Source organism: Palaemon carinicauda, chromosome 33 (assembly GCF_036898095.1).
Source record: "Palaemon carinicauda isolate YSFRI2023 chromosome 33, ASM3689809v2, whole genome shotgun sequence".
In the NCBI taxonomy this organism is placed as follows: Eukaryota; Metazoa; Arthropoda; class Malacostraca; order Decapoda; family Palaemonidae; genus Palaemon; species Palaemon carinicauda.
This window is the reverse complement of record NC_090757.1, coordinates 38,491,128-38,501,470: the sequence shown is the minus strand read 5'-3', so window position 1 is coordinate 38,501,470 and position 10,343 is coordinate 38,491,128. Positions and strand designations below refer to the sequence as shown.

The window sequence follows — 10,343 nt, the reverse complement described above, 5'->3', positions numbered from 1 at the left end:
AAAAGAAAATAAAAAAGGCATATGAACCCGATTTAATTAAGGACCTTAGATATACTTCAATCAATAAGTAAATTACGTTTTAGGTTTCAGGCCTTTAGCCATTAAATAACATACATTAGTTCATAAATATATAGATATAAAATTTTTCAATTTGAAACTTTCAGATTTCCTCATATTTTCCCCCAACACTTAAAAAATAAGGTAATCTACGAGAGAGTAAAAGAAGAAGAATTGATTATTAATCTATATCATGCAGTAGTACTATATAATCACATCCAAGGTCATTGATGCCAACATAAAGAGAGGGATATAACATTGATGATTTAATTAATATATTATATATTGTACTACCATCACGACAGTAATGGTCATCTATGCTGAAAGAAATATAGATATGGGAAGTGAGTGACTGATTTATGAACTGGTATTATTATTATTATTATTATTTTTATTATTATTATTATCACTTGCTAAGCTACAGCCCCTAGTTAGAAAAGCAGGATGCTATAAGCCCAGGGACTCCAACAAGGAAAATAGCCCAGTGAGGAAAGGAAACTAGGAAAAATAAAATGTTTTAAGAACAGTAATAACATTAAAATGAATATCTCCTATATAAACTTTAACAAAACAAGAGGAAGAGAAATAAGGTAGAAAAGTTTGCCTTAGTGTACCTTCAAGCAAGAGAACTGTAACCCAAGACAGTGGAAGACCATGGTACAGAGGCTGTGGCAATACCCAAGACTAGAGAACAATGGTTTGGTTTTGGAATGTTTTTCTCCTAGAAGAGCTCCTTACCGTAACTAAAGAGTCTCTTCTACCCTTATCTAGAGGGAAGTGGCCACTGAGCAATGATAGTACAGTAACTCCTTGGGTGAAGAAGAATAGTTTGGTAATCTCAGTGTTGTCAGGTGTCTGAGGACAGAGGAGAATATGTAAAGAATAGGCCAGACTATTGCATGTATGTTTAGGCAAAGGGAAAATGAACCATAACCAGAAAAAAGAATCCAATGTTGTACTGTCGGGCCAGTCAAAGTACCCCTATAACTTTCTAGCAGTAGTATCTCAAAAGGTGGCTGGTGCCTTGGCCAACCTACTTATCAGTGTAAGAAATTTTACTGTTGCAAAGAGAAGAAAGTATAAGTGAATTCTAAATAGTTACCTTCAGTCCAAGCCATACTAAATGAAATTGAATTGAATGCTGGGAATTTTGTTCTAGATTATCTTTGATTTATTGAATTGTAATTTTTTTTATTTTAGTTCTTATATCGGATGATACTGTACTGGTTGCAGACACAGAAGAGAAGCTGACCGACTAGTGACAGAATTTGGAAGGGTGTGTGAGAGAAGGAAGTTGAGAGTTAATGTGGGTAAGAGTAAGGTTATGAGATGTACGAGAAGGGAAGGTGGTGCAAGGTTGAATGTCATGTTGAATGGAGAGTTACTTGAGGAGGTGGATCAGTTTAAGTACTTGGGGTCTGTTGTTGCAGCAAATGGTGGAGTGGAAGCATATGTACGTCAGAGAGTGAATGAAGGTTGCAAAGTGTTGGGGGCAGTTAAGGGAGTAGTAAAAAATAGAGGGTTGGGCATGAATGTAAAGAGTTCTATATGAGAAAGTGATTGTACCAACTGTGATGTATGGATCGGAGTTGTGGGGAATGAAAGTGATGGAGACAGAAATTGAATGTGTTTGAGATGAAGTGTCTAAGGAGTATGGCTGGTGTATCTCGAGTAGTTAGGGTTAGGAATGAAGTGGTGAGGGTGAGAACGGGTGTAAGAAATGAGTTCGCAGCTAGAGTGGATATGAATGTGTTGAGGTGGTTTGGCTATGTTGTGAGAATGGAAAATGGCTGTCTGCTAAAGAAGGTGATGAATGCAAGAGTTGATGGGAGAAGTACAAGAGGAAGGCCAAGGTTTGGGTGGATGGATGGAGTGAAGAAAGCTCTGGGTGATAGGAGAATAGATGTGAGAGAGGCAAGAGAGCATGCTAGAAATAGGAATGAATGGCGAGCGATTGTGACGCAGTTCCGGTAGGCCCTGCTGCTTCCTCTGATGCCTTAGATGACCGCGGAGGTAGAAGCAGTAGGGGATTCAGCATTATGAAGCTTCATCTGTGGTGGATAATGGGGGAGGGTGGGCTGTGGCACCCTAGCAGTACCAGCTGAACTCGGTTGAGTCCCTTGTTAGGCTGGAGGAACGTAGAGAGTAGAGGTCCCCTTTTTTGTTTTGTTTCATTTGTTGATGTTGGCTACCCGCCAAAATTGGGGTAAGTGCCTTGGTATATGTATGTATGTATCTATACAAAACTAATTCACAAGATATAGTACTTCTTACAAATTAATTTCATTAAAGCTTCGTTTCTTTTTTTAACTAAGTTATTGTAGCTGTTTATCAACACGTTTCAATAATATGTATGGATATACAGTAGTTAATTACAAGTTTTATGTTTTTCTCTTCCGTGACAGTTTAGAGTGATCTAACTGAAGAATTTGGGTCAACTTTTTAAAGATGAAAATATATTTGGTGAGTTGACTTAAGTATCATCACTACGGTGGTGTGTGCAATATTTCATATTTATCCAGGGATTTGTAATAATGTGGTTATTTATTGAAAGACACTCTCTCTCTCTCTCTCTCTCTCTCTCTCTCTCTCTCTCTCTCTCTCTCTCTCTCTCTCTCTCTCTCTCTCTCACTGAGTATATATGTTCTACTTCACAGAAACGTTTTATTGCCCTGTTGACCTTGGTAATAATTGGTTTATGTATGAGTGGAAGTCAAAAATCATTCACCCCAGAGAGGTATTCAATGTAAGTTATGATCTTTTTGTGTTAATGATATTATTGGTTACAATGTATATTCATGAAATCACTTTTTTAAGAAACTTCGGTAGCATGGTCCACATTTCATACTTAAAATGTAGAAATAAGGTTATGTCAGCCATTGATACCTGTAATTTCATTTCAAATAGATATTTTTTAATGCATTTGACTACTGAAACTTCTGTGATTGTGTGAAACTTCAAAGTCCATTTGCTGCATGCACAAAAAAAAAATAAATGAAGAGATTATAGAAATTTTATTGAAAGGAAATGTTTGAATTTTCCTTGCAGTAATGATGCTACGGCAAATAACTCAATCATTTCCATTGACTGGGTTTCGGATTCGTTAAGTGGAGCCAAAAATGGATTTGTTCCGTAACTGAAATACAAACCACGCTATTTACATTGGGTTTACCTTTTAGCGTAGCTGAAATGGCGAGCCATTAGAATTTAACGAGGGTGTATTACCCCCGCGCTAGTTAGCGGGGGGGTAGGGGAGTGGTAGCTAGCTACCCCTCCCCCCCTCACACACCGGTGAAGCTCACTTTCACTTTTGGCTCGGACTGGGACAGACGTCTCTGTCTTTGTCCTCGCTTGGCAGCCATTGTTTGTTTTGTCTTTACTTAATCACTTACTTTTCTTTTACTCAATATATATGTAAACATTTTTTCATGTTTGTATATATATTTGAGTATAGAAATCAGTAAGTTTCCTTTTCAGAGTTGTGTGTGTAGTGTACGATATCTCCGTGGAGTCGTCGGCAGTTTAGGCCACCTTGGTGTAATTTTATGGGTTGCGTTCGAGTTTGACTTCGGTCTTTCTCTCTCTCTCTCTCTTGAGGTCGTTCACCCTCTTACTACGTTTACTACGCCTTTTTGTAGCTTCCTTCCCGTGTGGGGGGGTTGCTACGCCGTACGTTTTGTCTCAATTAGTTTATGAATCTAATTGTATTTGTTAATTTTTCAGCTTTGTAGAACGATTCCTTTCGGGGTTTTCGTTCTTTCTTTAGTGTTCATTCATTTTTTAATTACGTAATTACATAGTTTCATAATTATAATTTTTATAATTCTGTTTTGGTTACAGCTCTCCTTCCGTGAGTGTAAGTGGTTGTGAGGGCACGTGCCTGTTGTGTAATTCTTGTTTTCCTTTCCCTCGGGATTCCTCTTCGGAGCCTTCCCGGGGGAATGAATGTGTACTAATGATTTTTGTTTTATTTTTTTACAGTTACTGATTTAGTTCGTTTCTGTAATATGGCAACGGTGTGAGCTGTCTTGTTGAGGCCTGCGGATTCGTCTGTTGCTGCCTCCCCTTTGTATTTTCGTCAGGGGCGTGTCTCCTTCTACTGGAAGTACTCCGTGACGATTGACAGCTCTCCAGTTCATTTTAGAACTCTCAGGAGGCTTGCCTCCTTGGGTGGGTAACTTTCCTTCCGAGGGAAGTTTTTCCTGTCCAGGCTTGAGTTTTTCCCCTTTTGGGGGGTTCTTCTCTTGCCTTTTTTTCGTGCGACTATGCTCTTGGTGCTGAGCGGTCGCACCTGCAGTTTCGCTCACGGGGCTGGGCAACTGCAGGAGCCCCTCTTCGGAGGATTGCTACTTTTAGGTCACTGGCTGACCAGTCTCTTCTACGAAGTGTTTCTCTTTTGTTCGCGAGAGAGTACACTCATAGAGACTCTTCTTCGGAGGATTCTTCTGCTGCTGTTGCTGTTGGCCTCCTTCGCCGTAAGGCTCACCGTCCGCCTCGTCGTAAGGGCCTCTCATCTCCCTATAAGGGTGCTAAGAGGCGCCTTTTTGAATCTCCGTATGCAGCCTACAACTCCTTCTTGATCTTCCGCCCCTGGTGCAGATGGACAGCAGTCTGACCTCGTCTTCCGACGGGCAATGGTCTTCCCGACGTACAACGGTCTTCCCGACGGAGTCTCCCGGCAGACAGACAACGGTCTTCCGACGGACATCAGTCTTCCGACGGACAACGATCCCTTCGGGGCAAAGGGTTGCCTCCCACGGGGGTTCTTCCCTTACGTGTCAGGGTTCCCCTGCGCCCCCGTCTGCTGTGTTCTCTCCTGCTCAGTGTTAGCGCACAGGCGCTCTCCTGCTCCTGCTCAATGTTAGCGCACAGGCACTCTCCTGCTCATCAGCGCTTTCCTGATCGCTAGCGCTCTCCTGTTCGCCAGCGCTCTCCTGTTCGCCAGCGCTCTCCTGTTCGCCAGCGCTCTCCTGTTCGTCAGCGCTCTCATGATGATCATCTCTGATGTTCCTGTTGGTTCCTGTTACGCGCCCACGTTCGCCCTCGCGATCTAGAACTTCGGTTCAGGTCTGGGTCAAGGACTCTTCTTCTACGCGCAGTCTTCCACGCGTTGCCTTCTTCTCGCCAGCGATCACCAGCTCGCCAGTGACCTTAGACGCGTCAACGTTCACCTGCTCGTCAGCGATCTCCTACGCGTCAACGATCGCCATCGATCTGCCACACGTGTCAGTTCCCCTGACCACCATCAGTAGCGATCTAGCGCTCGCCTGCTGTGGACCACGATCTCCGGTAGCTGAGTCTTGCCGTAGATCTTCCTCCTGCTCGCCAGCGCTCACCTTTACTTCTGTCCTTCTGTGCGCCAGCTTTCTTCAATCGCCAGCACACATCTGCGCGCCCTTCTTTGCCACGCACCAATGGGCGCCAACGGTTTTCTGACCGTCTAGGATCGCCTGATTAACAGCTTGCTTCAGCGCTCACCTTCCTGATGCACCTGCGCGCCTTCTGTTAGCGCGATGCACGCTAACCATCACTAGTCTCTCTCACGTTGGCAATCGCCTACGCGCCCGCGCGATTCTTCACCTGCGCGCTAGCGTTTTGTTAACGCACCACAGCTCGCCAACGCGCCATCGCTTGCCGACGCGCCATCGCTTGCCGACGCGCCATCGCTTGCCGACGCGCCATCGCTTGCCGACGCGCCATCGCTTGCCAACGCGCCTTCACTCGCCTACGGGCTATCGCGCCAGAACGCGCCATTGCTCGTCAACGTGCCATCGCTTGCCTACGCGTCTTCGGTCTCCCGACCGCCTGTGCTCACTCGCGCGCCCACGTGCCTGCGCGGTCACACGCCCACATGCCCGCGCGACCGCACGCCCACGTGCCTGCACGCCTACGCTCATGCGCGACTGCACACATGCTCTCCAATGTTCGCCCGCGCGCGAACCGACGGTATTCCATCGCGCGGACGGACGGCGTTCCTTCGCGCGAACCGACGGCGTTCCGTCGCGCGAACCGACGGCGTTCCGTCGCGCGAACCGACGGCGTTCCGTCGCGCGAACCGACGGCGTTCCGTCGCGCGAACCGACGGCGTTCCGTCGCGCGAACCGACGGCGTTCCGTCGCGCGAACCGACGGCGTTCCGTCGCGCGAACCGACGGCGTTCCGTCGCGCGAACCGACGGCGTTCCGTCGCGCGAACCATAGGCGTTCCGTCGCGCGAACCGACGGCGTTCCGTCGCGCGAACTGACGGCGTTTCTTCGCGCGAACGTCGGCTTAATTCTTGCAGTATCCATTGCTCGCCTATGGGTTATCGCTCGCCGACCACCAGCTCTCGCCCTTCCTACCACGCTCACCCTCCTTCTGCGCTCCTTCGCTCACCTTCGTTTGCGTTCCTGCGTGCCCGCGCATGGGCGCTTCCACGTTCGCCCACGCGCAAATCATTGATTTACCATCGCGCGAGCTCCAGGGCAATTGCGACCGCGATTCCCATTGGGGTTTTCGCAGCATGGCCAGCCTGGCGAGTCTTCTGGAGCGTATTTCCAGAACACGGCCTCACCCCGTAAACGCAGAGCATGGCACATGCAAGAATAAGAAGAATCTTCAGGGAGGTCTGAGCAACATTCTTCTTTCCAGAACCTGGGTTGGCCCTTTCCCGTCAATCCCTGGAAGGGTTTTTGGCGGGGGGCTTTCCGTTCGAGATTTCTCCATCGGCCAAGGGGTGACTGTTTACCCCTTCCTCTTCTCCATCTCGTGAAAGGGGCTTACCAGGTCCTTTCCCTCCTCGGTTACGACCCGAGGTTTGGTTCAAGGAAGCTACAGGAAGGTCATGGGTACTTTCCTCCTCTCGGGCTCAAGCACTTTGGCGTTTCGTCGTCAAGTATCGAACTTGCGGGCAAGCTCGATGTTGGACCATCTGGACGCATTGACCGAGGGCTTCCTTTCGGGTGTCTCATCCGTGGATGTCGACAACCTCAGACACCCTTCCATCCTTGAGAAGAGTTTGTTTGTGCCCAAGGACAGATACATAGACAGCGGCTGTGCGGAGGAAGTCGACTTCCGTTTTCACTCCTCCAAGGCGCTTTCTTCCAGACCCTGCAGGGCTCCAGCGCCTCTTTCTTTCAGCCACGTCGGCCTAAGTTATTGGACCGGCTACGACAACTGAGACAAGGTGTCCAATTGCAGTTCCCTCCTGTCAGGAACAGGTAGCACGGGAGGCTCTCCTGGGGGGGGCATAGTCCTAGAGGGAGCGGTAGAGTTCACGAACTCCAGGATTGGCACCCCCCCCTTGCAGGTTTCACGCTGGGAGGATGCCTAAGGTTACTCATCCGGATGACAGCTTCCCGATGCCCATTCCTGCATGATCTCTGTGATCAGCCAAGGATATCGCGCCTGCCGTCTCTTTCAGCGAATTCAGTGTCTCTGAACCTCTATGCCATAGGGTTGGCAAGAGTTTGCCCGTTTGGGCAGAATGATCCATGCCTTAGGAGAAGGTCCTCCATAGGATCATCGACGGCTTCACCCCCGGCTTCTTCAGTCGATCCTTTCTTGTAGGAAGTATCTGAGACGGGAGTTCCGTAGTCGCCCTCTCAGCCCTGATCAAGTGTGTCGAACAAACTTCGTCCAGCGTGGAACAGCAGAATCGATCAGACTGGTAACGAGGCGACAGGACTCCTTAGGCCCTGGATCAGAAGGACGGGTATTGTCAGTTTCCATTTCATCCATCTTCCAGGAAGCTTGTGGAATTCAGCCTATACTGCAGGTATTCTTGCTTAAAATGCAGTGTGGCGATCCTGCCGTGGCATCGCAGGTTTTTTTCCCCAGAGAACTCTCCCTGCTTTCCTCATGGCCGCTCAGGTGCAGGCTTCCGCCTCCTTTGCCTTTTGGAGGTCTGGTCAACTCCGGTAGGTCGGGTTCGACCTTCTTCAGCGCCGGGACAAGCTTCCGGATGCTTACCATGAGTGGGGGTTCATGGTATTTTGCTAGGAGCCTTCTCTTCTTCTGCCTCAACATCTGGAGTATCTAGCCATGATATTCAGTCAACGGCCTTACCACGTTGGAAACCCCGCTTCTCATCCGTCCAGCGAGGTTAAGCAACGTCGGTTCTGGTCGGTACTTGGATGGGTGACCACCTGGGGACGCCAGATTCTGTTGCCACCTCCTCCGAGCCTTCCCTTCAGTTGACTGTGGCAAGGCTGAGGAGAGTCGCAGTACCTGTTCTCAGTCAAGCAGAGCTTTCAGCCCTACCTTGGAACGCTTCCTAGTTCTCTTTTCCTCATTGACCCGTCTATAGTTCCGAACGGTCGCCTCAGGATAAGTTCCAGGTGGGGCGGTCCAAGTTCCGGTGGTTTCAAAGCAACGATTAACCGGACTTTCTGGCCCCTATGGGACCAGCGGAACTATTAGACCTGCAATGGGTGTTGACCTATGGAACCTCTTGATGGGAGTGGATATTCTTGTCATTTCCCCACATTTTTTATGCTGTTCTCGGACTCGTCAAAGAAAAGGGGGGGGGGGGGGGGCATGTTCCGGTCCAGGCCTATGGTCAGGACCTGAAGGATACCTCTTCATCATTCAGGCAGGCTTAGGGGCCATAGTCTGGCCCCTCTACAGATCCTACAGCTCCTGCCGAGTCGCTCCGTGCGCGTCGACTTCATGGTTCTGGCATGTTCTAACCAGCAGGGGACGCATTTTCACACCTTCGCATCTTGCAGTAGAGATACCGAGATGATTTGAGAGACTCTCAATACCACCATCGGCTCTATCATTCCAGGCAGAGGAATGTTCTCTCCGACTATCCGAGCAGAGCCTCGTAGAGAGAGTGTACCTGGGGGTCTTTGGCCTTGAGTAACCAGCAAGTCCTGGTCTGGGGGACCTGAACGCGACAGCTTGGAACCTCGAGCTTCCGCTGTTCTTCCCCCCAGTCTCAGACCCCGAGACTCTGGCAAGATGCATTCCGGTGATGGTGGGGCAACATCGACGCCTGCGTCTTCCCTCCTTTGTTGTCTGTTGAGAATGGGTCTCAACAAGACCAGGTTGTCTGTCAACCTTTCAATGGCCCTGAGAGCTCCACTGGGACTATGCGCAGAACAGTTTCCGGACCCTCTGCTTCCCCTGACGGAACTCCCGGGAGAGCTTCTCCCACGGCACAGGCTACTCAAACAACCACACTGCAACATCTTTCACGAGCCGGCCCCGTCGCTTCGGCTTCATGCCTGGAGACACTATGCCTCCTCCTCAAGAAGAGACAATCCGCTACAGTCGCGGGACGGAGGTCGCGTCATCTGCGATAGTCATCCGCAGGGGTCTTCCAGGCGAAGTGAAGAGTCTTTGGTGGTTGGTGTCGTGGGAGATATACCTCTTCCCTTGAGGCCTCTTCTCCAGCAATAACGATCTTATTGGCTTTCGGCGGGAGGAAACTCCTTTCCGCTCTCGGCAATGAAGCCTGTCGCTCAGCCTTTCCCTGACCTTCAGGCTTAAAGGAATAACTTTTTCCTTCCCGCTGGACCTTTCCTCGCTCATGCGAAGCTGCGAACGTCCCTGCCCTAGTCGGAGTGAGACCTCCAACTTGGAGCATGGCTCGGACTTTTTAGTCCCTTAAGAGATCTTCTCAAGACCCTTTACGTCAGGCCTCTGATCGTATTCCGTCTTGGGTTTCCTGCTCACTCTGGCCGCGGCCAGTGTGTAAGCAATCTTCTTGGTCTCGTACAACTCCGCCCTTTCTAAGGAATGGGGGAAGGCAACATTCAGGTTCGCTCCTGAGTTGTTGGCTAGACTCAGAATCTTGGGGTCCCGGCCCTTCGGTCCAATTCCTTCAAGATTTTGAGTCACCATTCTGTATCTTATGTCCCAAAACCTTCTTCTTGCCAGTAAAGGAATCGAGAGGTTAGCTTTGGGAACAGCTGCAGTTTGTCCTCAGTTGCAGCCGGTTTGGGAGCACAAGAAGGACACGGGGGAGAGTCACCAGTATACCTCTTCAGCTCGGACTCAAGGAAATTCACCCTCATAATGAGAGAATGCCTTGATGAAGTCATTGAGCTTCAGCACGGCATTTCATTCCCGTGCTGAATCTTGGTGACGGGCAAGAGGGCTCTCGAACTTCGGGAAATTGCTCCCCCAGTTCGAATCTAAATTTCTCTCTTTCATCTTTTTCTTCTGCTTAATATTACTTCGACCTTCTCCTAATTTTATCAACTTTCTTTCACCTTGCTGTCCTATCTCTATGATTATTATTTTTCTTAGTTATATATATATATGTAGATGTATGCATATATATATATTTATTTATTTTAT

At 48.6% G+C, this 10,343-nt stretch overlaps 1 protein-coding gene and 1 pseudogene across 1 annotated transcript in view; both read left to right on the top strand.

Annotated features, from left to right (window-relative positions):
• LOC137625927 (uncharacterized) overlaps nucleotides 1-10,343 on the top strand; it is a 205,809-nt gene that overhangs the window by 128,896 nt on the left and 66,570 nt on the right. The window lies entirely within an intron of this gene.
• LOC137626361 (5S ribosomal RNA) lies at nucleotides 8,089-8,207 on the top strand (annotated as a pseudogene).